Below are 14,374 nucleotides of genomic sequence, written 5' to 3' on the forward strand. Positions count from 1 at the left end.
GGAAATCGCCTGTTCCCTCCAGCTGTTGGTTCCCCCCCCCCCCAGATAAACTATTTGTTCAATTATTCTTGGCCGGGACGGCGCGGGCTGCCTCAAAGGCTGCCAGCTCCATCCCTCGGCCCACTTCAATCGGCCTTTGGAGGAACACCCCCTCTCCCCCCTTCCCCAGCCTATTTGAAGCCTCCCAGCCTATTTGAAGCCTCCCATCCTCCTCACAAGACCATCTTACGTTCCTACCCCCGCGTCCCCCCTTTCATCTTACCACCGCAGCCCCGCGCGCGCGGCCCGGCGATGCCGCGGTGCGGCTGCAGGGGCGGGGTTGGGAAGGCGGCTCCGATGTCGGGGCGGCCTGGGTGAGAAAATAATTACAAATGAAAGAGAGATTAGCAGAAGCTGCTGCAACAAATGCTGCTGAAATGGTTTCTGGAGCGCCGGCGGTCCCTTCTAACGGGAGAAGTCAGCTGCAGCTGCCATCCCTATGGCGATGAGGAGAAACATGGGGCCCGCTGGGACCAGGCCGTGAAAGCCTGAGACCAGACAAGCCACGGCTCAGGGGGGATGAGATGATGGACCGGGGCAGCTTTGTGTCATACAAATGGACTGGTAATTAACACAATCTTCTTTTTTTTCCACATTTGTCTGCCCCCACCGCCCCCCCAGTCTGTTTTTTTTTTGCAGAAGCATTCAAACCCATCTAATAAATGGCTCACAGCTGCTGAAAGATGGGTCTTGCCTGGCGCTGGGAATCGCTCTTGGGGTCACCTCCTGAGGGGTCTGGGCCTTTGGCCTCTCTGAGACAAACCAAAAGGGTTTGTCCTCAAAGCCCTGCTGCAGTTTGCCAAACCTCCTCCCGTTTAACTAAGAGGTCAGAACAGCATGTTGTGGTTATCCAGGTATCTGTGTTGTACAGGACGTGTGGGAAAACCCTTGATGGAGGTGACAAGGGACCTTAATTGGTTGATTTTTCATAGAAGGAGGAGGCATGGCTTTTGGGAAGTTGCTCCAACTGGGTGCAAGGCTGAAAGCATCCCAAACATCTGAGGAAAGGCTGAGTGAGCTGGGGCTGTTCAGCCTGGAGAGAAGAAGACTGAGGGGGGATCTTATTAATGTTTATAAAGATCTTAAGTATGGGATGCAGGGGAAATGGGCAGCCTCTTCTCAGTGTCTGTGGGGACAGGACAAGGGGTGATGGCCTCAAGTTGGAGCACAGGGAGTTCCACACCAATCTGGGGAAGAACATTTCCCCAGTGAGGGTGAGGGAGCCCTGGGACAGGCTGCCCAGGGGGTGTGGAGTCTCCTTCTCTGGAGAGATTCCAGCCCCATCTGGACACCGCCCTGTGAGCCCTGTCCTAGGGACCCTGCTTTGGCAGGGGGTTGGACCCCATGAGCTCTGGAGGTCCCTTCCAACCCCTGTGATTCTGTCTGTGCATGGCTTGGCCTGGCTGGGTGGGTTTATCTGATGGAGCTGAGGTGTGAGATGGGTGGGCAAGAGAGGGGGTGATGAAATACCACTCTTGTTAGTCACACTTTCCTTAATTCACGTGGTGGTGGTGGTGGAGCAGTCTCAGTCCTCATGTGTAACCCCTGCATCATGCAGGCATGAGGTGGGTGGTGAATGAGAGCTGTGAAAAGTGGCCCAATTGGTCAGCATTCTTCTTGTTTATTTTTTTTCTCAAAACAAAGCAAAATCAAAGTTCAGGACTAACTGGGGTGCAGTATTTCTGGGAATGACAGGAAAGTGGCCCTGCCTGTGGCAGAGGGGTTGGAACTTTATAATCCTTGGGGTCCCTTCCAACCCAGACCATTCTATGATTCTATGAAAGTGCTATTTGGAAGAACAAGAAGCATGTGGATGAGAGGGTCTATGAGATATTAGTCTTTTCATCTCCTGGGGTGGTTGACTCAGGTGGTAAATTCATCCCAGTGGCCAAGGACCACATAGGAGACCAAGAAGGCCACTGGGATGGTTACACAATCCTTGGAAATGTAGCTGTGGGAAGCATGCAGGCAGCATTCTTCAGTATCTTGTGGAGAAATGAGGCAAAATAAAGCAGAGATTCTGGAAGAGTTGCCCCAGCTGAGCATCCCCTTGTCACCAGGCTCAGCAGTAGGTGACCATCAGGAGGAAGGGCAGTCCTGCTCTCTTGTAGGCAGAGCAAGAGTACAAGCAAGAGGCCAAGATGAAGACAGCATTCTTGTCTTCTCCTGGCCATCCAGCCTCACACCAACCAAAGGGAATGAGTGGTTGGGTTTTGCTTTGGGCTGGCAAGCACTGTTAATGCTTTAATCACCAGCTCTTACACTACAGACAGCATGAACCGTATTGTCTTTGGGCCTGGAGCTATGGGGAAGCCCTGCCTTGATGACCAAGGGATGGTTGAAGCTTGGTAGTCCCATGGGATGAGGAGATGTGCTGCTTTTTCCCTCCAGACTCTGAGTTTTACGCCGGTGAGAGGAGATACTGATGTGTTGCTGTCACAACTGGTGTGGGATGAGGAGGAGAGCTGTGGTGAGATGTGCCTCCCCTTGGGTCATGTCTCTGCCTGCAGCCATCCAGGGCTTGCAGCTCCTGAGCAGAGGCACTGCAGAATCCCTCTGCTTTGGGATTTTCCCCCCAATTTCACAAGTCAAATGGGATGTGCAACCTCCCCACGCCTGCATCCCTCTCCCAACCTCCCTCTTATCTTCCCCGCCTCTCACCCACCCTCCCTCCATCACCCTCAAGGTCCCTTCCAGCTGCTCCCTGCATCTCCCAAACCCCAGCAATTGCTTTTGAAACACCATGTCAAAACACCATTAGCTTGGCCCTGGCCAGCCTGGCTCCCTTCCCCAGCTGAAAGGATGAGGACAGGCTGGCGCTGAGGCATCCCGCCTGGTACTTTGAAGCACCCGCCCGCGCTCGGTGGGGACAGCTGGGCCATGCCACAATCCCCTCAGCCCTTTGGGCTAAGCCATGTGTTTTAAAATAGTCCATTCTCCCTCCCTTCCTCCCCTCCTCCCCCTCCCTTTCCTGCCTTCCCCTACTCAATGGTGACAACTGCACAATTATTTTAGATGCTGTTTACGGACCAGCGGCGTAACCGGAGCCTGTGGATGGTGAGGAGGAATGGGAGGTGGATGGGTGAAGGGGGCTTGGTGGGGGGAGCCCCTACATGGGGTTTTGTCTTAATTAGCAGACCCCTTGTTTCTCACAGGGGTGGCTAAGGGTGCTGGAAAAAGTCATCTCTACAGGCCAAAGCTGCAGCACCAGAGATTGGTGTCTGAAACCCAGGACTTTGCCTTGATCCTCTTTTTAGGGCTGGTTTGAAGCCCTTGGTAGATGTTTTAGGGCTCAGGCAAAGGCAATGTTTCCTCCTCACTGGAAAAGCGATGCTGCTTGGTGGGTGGGGATGGAAACAGCTCTGGGTAATACTTTGCCTTGTGCCTCAGTTTCCCCACTGGGAAACCAGGTGGGTGATGTCCAGTACAATGCCAGAAGAGGAGGGGAAGGGACCAGGATGGAGGGTGTTCTTAAAACCAGTGCTGCAGCCCAGCTGCTGCAAAGCCCCTTTAGCAGAGAGAGGGCTCTGACAAAGTGACACAAAGAAGCACTTTGCTGGCAGTGTGGGGTTGGCTGGGAGCTGGGCTCTGCTTGTGGAAAGCTGCTCCCAAAAGCAGGTCCCCCAGGCCTGCGCCATTGCACCCCTATCAAAGGAGGTGTAGGGCTGATGGGCTGGGACCAAGAGGATGGGGTTTGACAACACCCAGTGCAGAGTCCTGCATCTGGGACAGAACAACCCCCAGCAGCTACAGGCTGAGGGCAGAGTGGCTGGAGAGCTGTCAGGCAGAGAAGGACCTGGGGGTGTTGGGTGGCTGCGACTGAACATGAGCCAGCAGTGTGCCCGGGGGGCCAGGAAGGCCAAGGGCATCCTGGCTTGTGTCAGCCCCAGCGTGGCCAGCAGGCCCAGGGAGGGGATTGTGCCCCTGTGCTGGACACTGGGGAGGCTGCAGCTGGAGTGCTGGGTCCAGTTGTGGGCTCCTCAGCATCAGAAGGACATGGAGGTCCTGGAGCGTGTCCAGAGAAGGGCAACCAGGCTGGGGAAGGGGCTGGAGGGCAAATCCTCTGAGGAGCGGCTGAGGGAGCTGGGGGTGTTGAGCCTGGAGAAGAGGAGGCTGAGGGGAGCCCTTCTCCCCACCTCCCCTGCCCTGCCAGGGGGGTGCAGAGAGGTGGGCGCTGGTCTCTCCAGCCAGGGGCCAGGAGCTGGGACAAGGGGCAATGGGCTCAAGCTGCGCCAGGGCAGGGTCAGAGCAGCTGTGAGGAGAGAATTCTTCCCTGGCAGAGTTGTCAGGGCCTGGCCCAGGCTGCCCAGGGAGGGGGCTGAGTCCCTGCCCCTGGGTGTGTTTAACAGAGGGGAGATGAGGTGCTCAGGGAGCTGCTTTAGCACAGAACAGGAATGGTTGGACTTGATGAGCTTGAAGGTCTTTTCCAAACCTGTGATGCTGGGATTCTGTGTGACCTTTCTGTGAGCCCTCAGCACCCCCTAGTGTTCCCTCATATATCCCGGGGTTCATTTCTGCCCACCCCAGGTGCATCTGGCCACATCACATTGCTACCAGTCCCCAAGACAGGGACAGCAGCAACATCCTACAACCCTTCTCCACATAGACCCTCCCTAATTGCTGCTTCTCTTCACCCATTTAACAACACGAATCCCTTGTTTAAACACCCAAACAGTGACAGCTGCTCCCCAAAATCAACCCAGCACCCACTTTGTGGCATCCTCAAACCCAGCATCCTCCTTCCAAACCTCAGCATCCTCCTTCCAAACCTCAGCATCCTCCTTCCAAACCCAGCATCCTCCTTCATGGGGATGGATTTTGTCACCCGATGTTGCTTCTGCAAAGCTTGGGGAGATGCTGGTTTGTAGCCCATCATATTTCTACTGGATAAGGTAAATAAATATTGGATTTGGGGGTTATTCTTGTCCCTGGGTATGCTTTTTGATGAAAGGCAACTTCTAGGATTGATTGGGATGGTGAATAGTAGGAGAAATGAGAAGTGTTTGCTCAGGTAAGAGAGATGGAGCTGAAGTGCTGGGGAGGAGGGCAAAACTATAGCTGATGATAAATACAGGGGAGAAGAAAATGCAAATGTCAGTGTGAATGATGCTTCCCAAACCTAATTTAATAAGTGATGAGTTCAGTGTTAACGTGTCCAGGTGATGAACTAATCTTCCCCCTCTCTCTCTCTCCAGATGAAACTCCCCACCTCGCCTGCTCCTGCCCATCCCTGGCAGCTTCTTGTCCCCACTGTGGGACCAAGACATTGCTTCCAGCTCCGGATATTGAAGATCATCGAATCCCCCCCCCAAAAAATACCATGGTTTTATAATAAGTGAGATGGGTACGAACAGCAAGTGCTGGGGAGGTGACATTCCTCCCTCTGCCACCGAGATGTGCCCTTGCTCCACTCACAGCTTGAAGGCGGGCGGGGGGGATGCTTTAGGGAGGGGGAAAGTTGGTTTTGGAGAGGTTTCTTTGGCTGTGAAGTGGGGGAAGTTGTTTTTTTGGAGGGTTTTTGTATGGTTTTGGGGGGTTTTTAGGCTGCGCCCTTCCTCTGCCTGCACCAAATCCCTAGGGGGAAAAAAAAGACCATTTATTCAGTGAAGTGCCACAGTTGTGCAAAGGAGGAGCAGCTTGGCCATAAAAAAGGGGCTTTTCAGGATTTAATTGTGCTTGTCTCACGGGATGTGGTAGTAAGGGCAGCCTGTACCTCTCCTGGCCAGGCTGTGCGGGTGTCACCCCCTCTCCTGGCCAGGCTGTGCGGGTGTCACCCCCTCTCCTGGCCAGGCTGTGCGGGTGTCACCCCCTCTCCTGGCCAGGCTGTGCAGGTGTCACCCCCTCTCTGATGCAGGGACAGAGGTGCTTTCACAGAGCACTTTCTCTGCCCCCTGCTCTTTTCATTTCTTGGCTCTGCATCCCCAGGTATTTCTATTTTCCACCCCCCATTAACATTTCCCACCGAGGTTTGCCCACTTTGCAATAGGATCTCTTTAACCTTTAGCCTTCCCCAGCTTTCCTTGTGCCTCCTTCCCTGTCGCTTTTCCCTGTTTCCTTGCTCTCTGCCTCTTCTTCCTCTTACATTTCCCTTATCCAGCTCCACAGTTTTCTTCTTAACGATCTCCTGTCCCTTAGTGATGCATCTGCCCTGTCCACACGCTCTGCAGTGCTGGCATCCCGCTGGGACTGGTGCAGTTTGAATCACCCTGTGGCTGAGCTTTCCCTGCTTTTCTTTAATTCCAGTCCCCTCTCACCTCTTTTTACCCAGCTGGGGTCTCAGATCTGTTCATGGGGGGGAAGGGGGAGCTGTGATAGATATCATTTGGGGCCCTAGACAACCTTGTGTAGCTCCAGGCCTGGAGGCTGGTGGTTCTGCCTGTGGCAGGGGGGTTGGAGCTCTGTGATCCTTGGGGTCCCTTCCAACCCAGACCATCCTATGATTCCATGATCATAGAAACTTTGAGGTTTGGGAGTATATTTTTCTTTGCTTGTGTCTGCTTCCTTTTCCAAGAGATGCCTTTTCAGTCTGGCTGTGCACCTCCTGGCAAACCCCTTCCTAGACATCTTTGTGAGGGAACTGGGTGTTTGCAGTAATTAGGTGACATTTTGAGCAGAGTTTAAGCAGAGTCCTTCACCATCACCTTTGCAAATTCCCAGTTTGCACCTCCCCAGGGGCTCTTTTCACTCCCCATCACACCCTGTGTGGGGATGAAATCTGCCCATGGTGAGGAGTAAATGGTGCTGATGGTACTTTGGAGGCAACTGCAGGTCTCTGCCCCTTCCCCTGTTTCAAAGTACTTCAGCATCACTGTAAGTCTGGGTTACAGGCAAAGGGTGAGCACTCAGCTGATAGGAGGATGCTTTGAAGGGATCCTTCCCTGGGTCCCAGGAAGGCTGATGGGACAGAGCTGCTCGTTGTTGTATCTGTAGGAGGTGGCTTGTTTCAAAAAAGGGAGGATGTAGGCATGCAAGCACTGCCACAGAATCCCAGCATCACCAGGTTGGAAAAGCCCTTTAAGATCATCAAGTCCCCTCCTGTTCCTCTGCTCCCTTCAGGGACTGGGAGGCTGCAATGAGGTCCCCCCACAGCCTTCTCTTCTCCAGGCTGAGCCAGCCCAGCTCCCTCAGCCTCTCTCCGTAGGGGAGCTGCTCCAGCCCTCTGATCCCCTCCGGGGCTCCTCTGACCCCTCTCCACCAGTCCCACATCTTTCTTGTCCTGGGGCCCCAGCTCTGGACACAGGACTCCAGCTGGGGCCTCCCCAGGGCAGAGCAGAGAGGGACAATCCCCTCCCTGTCCCTGCTGCCACCCCTCTGCTGATGGAGCCCAGTCCTGTCGCTGCCATCACTGAGCAGAGCCTGGCTCTGGCCTCCTGACTCTCCCTTTACATATTGATGGACATTCATGAGGTCACCCCTCAGTCTGCTCTTCTCCAGGCTGAAGAGGCCCAGCTCCCTCAGCCTCTCCTCACAAGGAAGGGGTTCCACTCCCTCCATCACCTTGGTGTCCCTGTGCTGGGCTCTTCCAAGGAGTTCTGTGTCCTTCCTGACCTGAGGGGCCCAGAACTGGCCACGATATTCCAGGTGGGGTCTCACCAGGGCAGAGCAGAAGGACCTCTCTTGAGCTACTAACCATCCCCCTTCTAACACACCCCAGGATGCCATCAGCCTTCTTAAACACAGGAGCACAGAGCTGGTCATGGTCACCCTGCTGTCCCCCAGGACCCCCAGGTCCCTCTCCCCTACGCTGCTCTGCAACAGGCCAGTCCCCAACCTATACCAGTACCCAGGGTTGTTCTTCCCCAGATGCCAGACCCTCCCCTTGCCCTTGTCCAATCTCATAACACTTCTCCCCACCCAACTCTCCAGCCTGTCTAAGTCTTGCTGAATGGCAGCAAAAAGCTGCTCTTCGGGACTCAAGCCCCCCCCCTTTTTTTTTTGGCAGGGTGAGCAGTGCAGCATGGTGACCAGGACTCCCATCCCCAGCAGCAGCCAAGTGTCCAAGGCTGGTGAAGAGCCAAAAATCTGAGCACAGGTTAGATGAGTTACAGTCTCTAGGTGTGCTTCCAAGGCCACTTAAGGAACTGTGAGTGTTTTAAGGGGTGGCTGAGCTAAGGAGACAGAGCTGTAAATTAGAGGTGACTTTGGGGTTTGGGGTGGGTGTTTTTGGAAGTGGTTGCACCTAGAAATGAGAAGTTTTGCTGAGGTTGGATTCTATTCAACCCCCAGCTCAGGAACTGGGCTTTACTACAACAAATACACAGACAGAGGTTATTTGTTTCCTTCATAGTAAGATCCACCCCCCCACATCCACCCTGTGGTTTCCTTCTGCAAATGTTTGATGGTGCAAATTTCCTGGTAGCCAAGAAACACCTACGTGACACAGCAGAGCAGGGGCAAATTCCTATTCCAATTTCCATTCCAGAGTCAGGTTGAGCTGAAGGTTTTTAGTTAAACTCAGCCCTCTGAGGTGAGAGGAGCTGTGGGATTTGTGTTCCAGGGCTCAAAACTCCACCACCAATGCCCATTCTTTTTTGCACGGTGTTTTTGGGGCTTCAGTTGTGTTTTTTGACAACCCCCTTGGATAGTCATGAAATAATTTAACTAGAGACAAGAAATACCCACAGCTTGGCTTTTTGGGAAATTGGCATCACCCCACCTGGAAAAAGAAATCCCCAACCCCATAGTTTGAGCATCCAACCCAACCAGTGATAAAATTGGTGGTGAGAGGGTGCCTTGCAGGGTGCTCCCTCCCTCACCTTCACCTCCCCATCTGAGCAGTGAGGAAGGATGAATTAATGGGTAATTAGTTTTACAAGAAGTCGCTTGTTTAAGCAACAATGTGGGACAATTATGATTGTCATGATAATAATAATAGTAGTAGTAATAATAATCATGATAATAATAAAGAAGACGACAAAGAAGATGAAGGAGAAGACGAAGACAAAGAAGATGAGGAGAAGGAGGAGAAAAAGGAGGAGGAGAAGGAGAAGAAGGAGCAGAAGAAGAAGAGGGAAAAGAGGAAGAGGAGGAAGAGGAAGAGGAAGAAGAGGAGGAAGAGGAGAAAGAAGAGGGGGAAGAAGAGAAAGAAGAGGGGGAAGAAGAGAAAGAAGAGGGGGAAGAAGAGAAGAAAGAAGAGGGGGAAGAAGAGAAAGAAGAGGGGGAAGAAGAGAAAGAAGAGGGGGAAGAAGAGAAGAAAGAAGAGGGGGAAGAAGAGAAAGAAGAGGGGGAAGAAGAGAAAGAAGAGGGGGAAGAAGAGAAAGAAGAGGGGGAAGAAGAGAAAGAAGAGGGGGAAGAAGAGAAAGAAGAGGGGGAAGAAGAGAAAGAAGAGGGGGAAGAAGAGAAAGAAGAGGGGGAAGAAGAGAAAGAAGAGGGGGAAGAAGAGAAAGAAGAGGGGGAAGAAGAGAAAGAAGAGGGGGAAGAAGAGAAAGAAGAGGGGGAAGAAGAGAAAGAAGAGGGGGAAGAAGAGAAAGAAGAGGGGGAAGAAGAGAAAGAAGAGGGGGAAGAAGAGAAAGAAGAGGGGGAAGAAGAGAAAGAAGAGGGGGAAGAAGAGAAGAAAGAAGAGGGGGAAGAAGAGAAAGAAGAGGGGGAAGAAGAGAAAGAAGAGGGGGAAGAAGAGAAAGAAGAGGGGGAAGAAGAGAAGAAAGAAGAGGGGGAAGAAGAGAAAGAAGAGGGGGAAGAAGAGAAAGAAGAGGGGGAAGAAGAGAAGAAAGAAGAGGGGGAAGAAGAGAAGAAAGAAGAGGGGGAAGAAGAGAAGAAAGAAGAGGGGGAAGAAGAGAAAGAAGAGGGGGAAGAAGAGAAGAAAGAAGAGGGGGAAGAAGAGAAAGAAGAGGGGGAAGAAGAGAAAGAAGAGGGGGAAGAAGAGAAAGAAGAGGGGGAAGAAGAGAAAGAAGAGGGGGAAGAAGAGAAAGAAGAGGGGGAAGAAGAGAAGAAAGAAGAGGGGGAAGAAGAGAAAGAAGAGGGGGAAGAAGAGAAGAAAGAAGAGGGGGAAGAAGAGAAAGAAGAGGGGGAAGAAGAGAAAGAAGAGGGGGAAGAAGAGAAAGAAGAGGGGGAAGAAGAGAAAGAAGAGGGGGAAGAAGAGAAAGAAGAGGGGGAAGAAGAGAAGAAAGAAGAGGGGGAAGAAGAGAAAGAAGAGGGGGAAGAAGAGAAGAAAGAAGAGGGGGAAGAAGAGAAAGAAGAGGGGGAAGAAGAGAAAGAAGAGGGGGAAGAAGAGAAGAAAGAAGAGGGGGAAGAAGAGAAGAAAGAAGAGGGGGAAGAAGAGAAAGAAGAGGGGGAAGAAGAGAAAGAAGAGGGGGAAGAAGAGAAGAAAGAAGAGGGGGAAGAAGAGAAGAAAGAAGAGGGGGAAGAAGAGAAAGAAGAGGGGGAAGAAGAGAAAGAAGAGGGGGAAGAAGAGGAGGAGATAGAGGAAGAGGTAGATGGGGGACAGCCAGACAGTGCTTCTACCTGTAAACTCATTTATAAAAGGGGGTGGATATATTTAAACCATTAACCTTTGGGTTTCCTACTGCAGATGCCCCGTGGCAGGTGTAGCTGCTCTCTGAGGTGTAAGTACCTGTGCAGCTCTGTGCAATGAGTCAAACCCAGGGCTAGTGCACCAAAGGCTCTGCCAGTGCTCCTCTTACAAACAGCAGTAATAACACTTACCTCCCTCCCAGGGGTGTCGTAGGGGTTAATTATTTAACATTTGTAAAGCACTTGCAGGGCTGGAGATGAAAGTGGAAGGTATTATTAAGAATAAACTACATTTTATAGGAGGCCTGATCAGAAAATTGAGTTTGGAGTTGAAATATGGGTTGTGAGCCAGGATCCCTGGAGGAGCATCCATCACAACCTGGGAAGCAATGGAAAATGAAGCACTTCAAAGAAATTAAGCCATTCTACAGTGTTTTGTGGTTGGGGTTGTGCTGAGGGGTGCAGGGAACTGGGGTGGGGAGGGGGGGGTGATGCCCCAAGCAGCTCATCCCCATCCCCACACGGGGTGGGTGATGGGGGAGTCTGAGAGAGGTAAATTGAAGCATTGCAAAGAAATGTGAGAGAATAAAAGGGGGGGAAAAGAGGGGGGGGAGCCTTGAATCAGCCAGTTTTTCAAGTCAGGATGTCTTGGATGAGTTTGGGAGGGGGGAGAAAACCCCAAGTTTCCTTGCAGACACCAGATGTGCCCAGAGGTGGGAAGTTTAGGTGTCATTGTTCCCTTCCAGCTGGGGTTTTGGGGGCACTGGGGGTCTGGCAGGGAGGAGGCAGGTGAGCAGGCAGGGAGCAGGCAGGGAGCAGGCAGGTGCCGCAGGCAGGAAGGAGCCCGGGGCCGCAGGCAGGGGAGGAGCACGACTCACCTGGGCGCAGGTGCGGCAGCGGGATCAGCGGGGCAGGGATCAGGTAAGGCTCTGCTGCCCGGGGCTGGTGTGAGGAGGGGGGGTTTGTGTTGGGAACCAAGGGTCTCAGTCACCCTTGAGCTGTGGGATTTGACCCCCCCCTTCCCTCCCCCCCACCCTGTAACTGGGAGGGAATGGGAGCCCACCTGCCTGCTCTTGGGGTGGGTAGCAATGGGGGGGGACAGGACACCACCCCTAAATTTGGCACCCAAAGCACTGTAAGGAGAGAGCAGAGGGGTTGGGGGAGGTGAGCCCAAATCTGCTCCTCTTGGGAAAGAAAACTGGAAGGGGGGGGAATGGGAAAGAGGGGGGAGGAAAGAGGTGGGGGGGGATGGAGCAGAGGGGAGGGCTCTGCTCTCCTCCACTCCTGGGGTGTCCCAGCACCTCGGGGTCCTGGTGGGATGGAGCAGAGAAGGGTTTGCTGCTGCTGCTGCTGCCCGTGCCAGGCTGGGCTGTGGCCGTGGGACGTGATGGGGCAGCCCAGCAGGCAGGGAACAACCTTCTCCAAGGAGGAAGTTGAAAAAGAAACACAGTATATGGGGCCTGAATGCTGGCAGAGGCAGGATGGGGGCAGCCCCCAGGGCAAGGGGTCCCCGTGTCCCCCCTTCCCCAACACCCTGACCCCCCCCACCTCCCCACTGGGCTGCCTGCCAGAAGCCCTCACCAGCTCCCAGCCAAAATGCAATGCAAAAGCTCTGCCCAGCAGCACCACCCCATCCTGCTGCGTGCACCCAACCAGAAACTCCTTCCCCACCCTCTTCTCCGAGCAGAATTGCCCAAAAAAACCCTCTTTTAGTACCTAAAACCCTGCAGATTAGGAGGAAAACTGGGGTCTGGGGGACTGCTATGCCTGAAGGAGGCTGCCTCCCTTAGCTGGGCGCTGCTGGGGAAGGATTCCTTCCTTCTTTCCCTCCTCCTCCTCCTCCCAGCTTGGTTAATTAAACTGAATATTGGCAGTGCAGGGTGTGATTGCCAAGGCACAGGGCGCTCACAGAGGTGTGTGTCAGGCAGCCCAGCTATCTAACACACCTTGTGGTGCTCAGCAGGCTTAGTTTTGTGTGTTCAAGGTGAATAACTGGGCGTCTCTGGGATTTATTGTGATGGGAATGGTTTCTTTAGCTGCTTGGCTTGCAGAGTTTTCCTTGAAGTGACGTTGAAGGCAGCTGGGAGGAGTATTTCACACCGTGTGGCTTAATTTTTAGGACAATGGGAAAACACCAGTTCTTTTGCAGCCTTGCTGGTGGGTTTGAGGCACTGTTTGGGGTGAGGTAATAGGGGTTGGGGGAGTCAGGGCTATTCCATCATCACACATCTCTGGAGAAGCAGTTTGGTGTGAGTCCCATGGCAGCCATCACCTTTAGAAAGCACTTGTAATCTCTCAGGCATCACGTGGAGAAGAAGAAAAATGCCTTTTAGGATGGTAAGGAGCGTTTCCCAAACTAGATCATTTTTGAAAGTCAGACCTCCTTGCCTTAAACCCACAAATAAACAAATGCAGGTTGTGAAGAGAAGCAAAAGGGTGAGAAAGTGCCTGCTCTGACCTCCTGTAATTAAGATGGCTTTGACTAATTTGGTTTATTTCTCCAGAGACTCAGAGCTGTGTCTTGTTGCTTTCCCTGGCAGTGGGGCTCAGGGCAGGGGGTAAGGATGGACACTCCAAAGCAGGGACTGAGAAAACAGGAGAGGAGAGGTGGTAGCAGCTAGAGAGCAATTCGACCTCTCCATCACTGGCTTTTCAGGCTCTTTTCTGATTGCATCTATTAAATAGACCTGGGGTCCAGCACCTCAAATTTGAAGGTTTCATCCCAGTTTGAACTTCCACGTTGAATTTTCCCATTGCAGGGGGGGGAGAGGGGGGCAGGAGGGGGGGAGCTTTGATTCTGAATTAGCTTGGTCTGTCTCACCCATCTCTCAGCAGCCGCTGTACAGGCTCCTGCTGCACCTGATGGTCCCTCAGATATTCCCCAGCAATTGAGCCTAATAGGTTCCAATGATGATGGTACTTTTTAACCTAAGATTAAAACCCCTTAAGGGCCCTTTAGAGGCAGAAAAGTTGCTTTCCCTGGTCTGGCAGCCACAGCCCAGCTCAGGAGTGTTAGTAACAAATAACATGCTTGCTCGGTGTCGCCGTTAGCGCTCCCCGGTGCGGATGGGGGAAGAGAGGGAAGGGAAACCAATGGTAATGGGATGAAATGGTTCAGAGTGGGGTTTTAGTCTGACATAAATGCGTTGGGGATCCAGCTCCTAGGGGAGCTAATGGAAGTGCTGCTATGATCTGCAGACAAATAAGGTGGTGTGGGTAGTGGAGTGAGGCTGTGCGGGCAGGCAGCGGGCAGCAGGCGAGCTTGTGTCTCGAGGGGATGGAGCTTGTGTCTGGGGGTGATGGAGCTTGTGTCTGGAGGGGATGGAGCTTGTGTCTGGAGGTGATGGAGCTTGTGTCTGGAGGGGATGGAGCTTGTGTCTGGAGGGGATGGAGCTTGTGTCTGCAGGTGATGGAGCTTGTGTCTGGAGGGGATGGAGCTTGTGTCTGGAGGGGATGGAGCTTGTGTCTGGAGGGGATGGAGCTTGTGTCTGCGGGTGATGGAGCTTGTGACTGGAGGGGATGGAGCTTGTGTCTGGAGGGGATGGAGCTTGTGTCTGGAGGGGATGGAGCTTGTGTTTGGAGGTGATGCCCCTCCTGACATCTCTTGGGTGGCTCCTCTGCCGTCTTTCTGTCCACAGAGGCAGTTACCTCACCTCCAGGTCTTCTCCTCTGAACACCCTGTTGATGGAGCACAAGGGCTGTGGAGTTCTGTGGTATTCAGAGGGAGGTGGATGCAGCTTTGGCCGAAGCACCTCAGCTGCTGTCGGTCTGTAGGTCTGGGTTTAACGCTCACCTGCAGCCTCAGATTCAGCACAAGGAGACCCAAACCACCTCGAGAGGGCTGGAATCAGATACCCACCTCCATGTCATTCCCCAGCTCAGCCTG

Source organism: Gallinula chloropus (genome assembly GCF_964237585.1).
Source record: "Gallinula chloropus genome assembly, chromosome: 24".
Taxonomy (NCBI): domain Eukaryota; kingdom Metazoa; phylum Chordata; class Aves; order Gruiformes; family Rallidae; genus Gallinula; species Gallinula chloropus.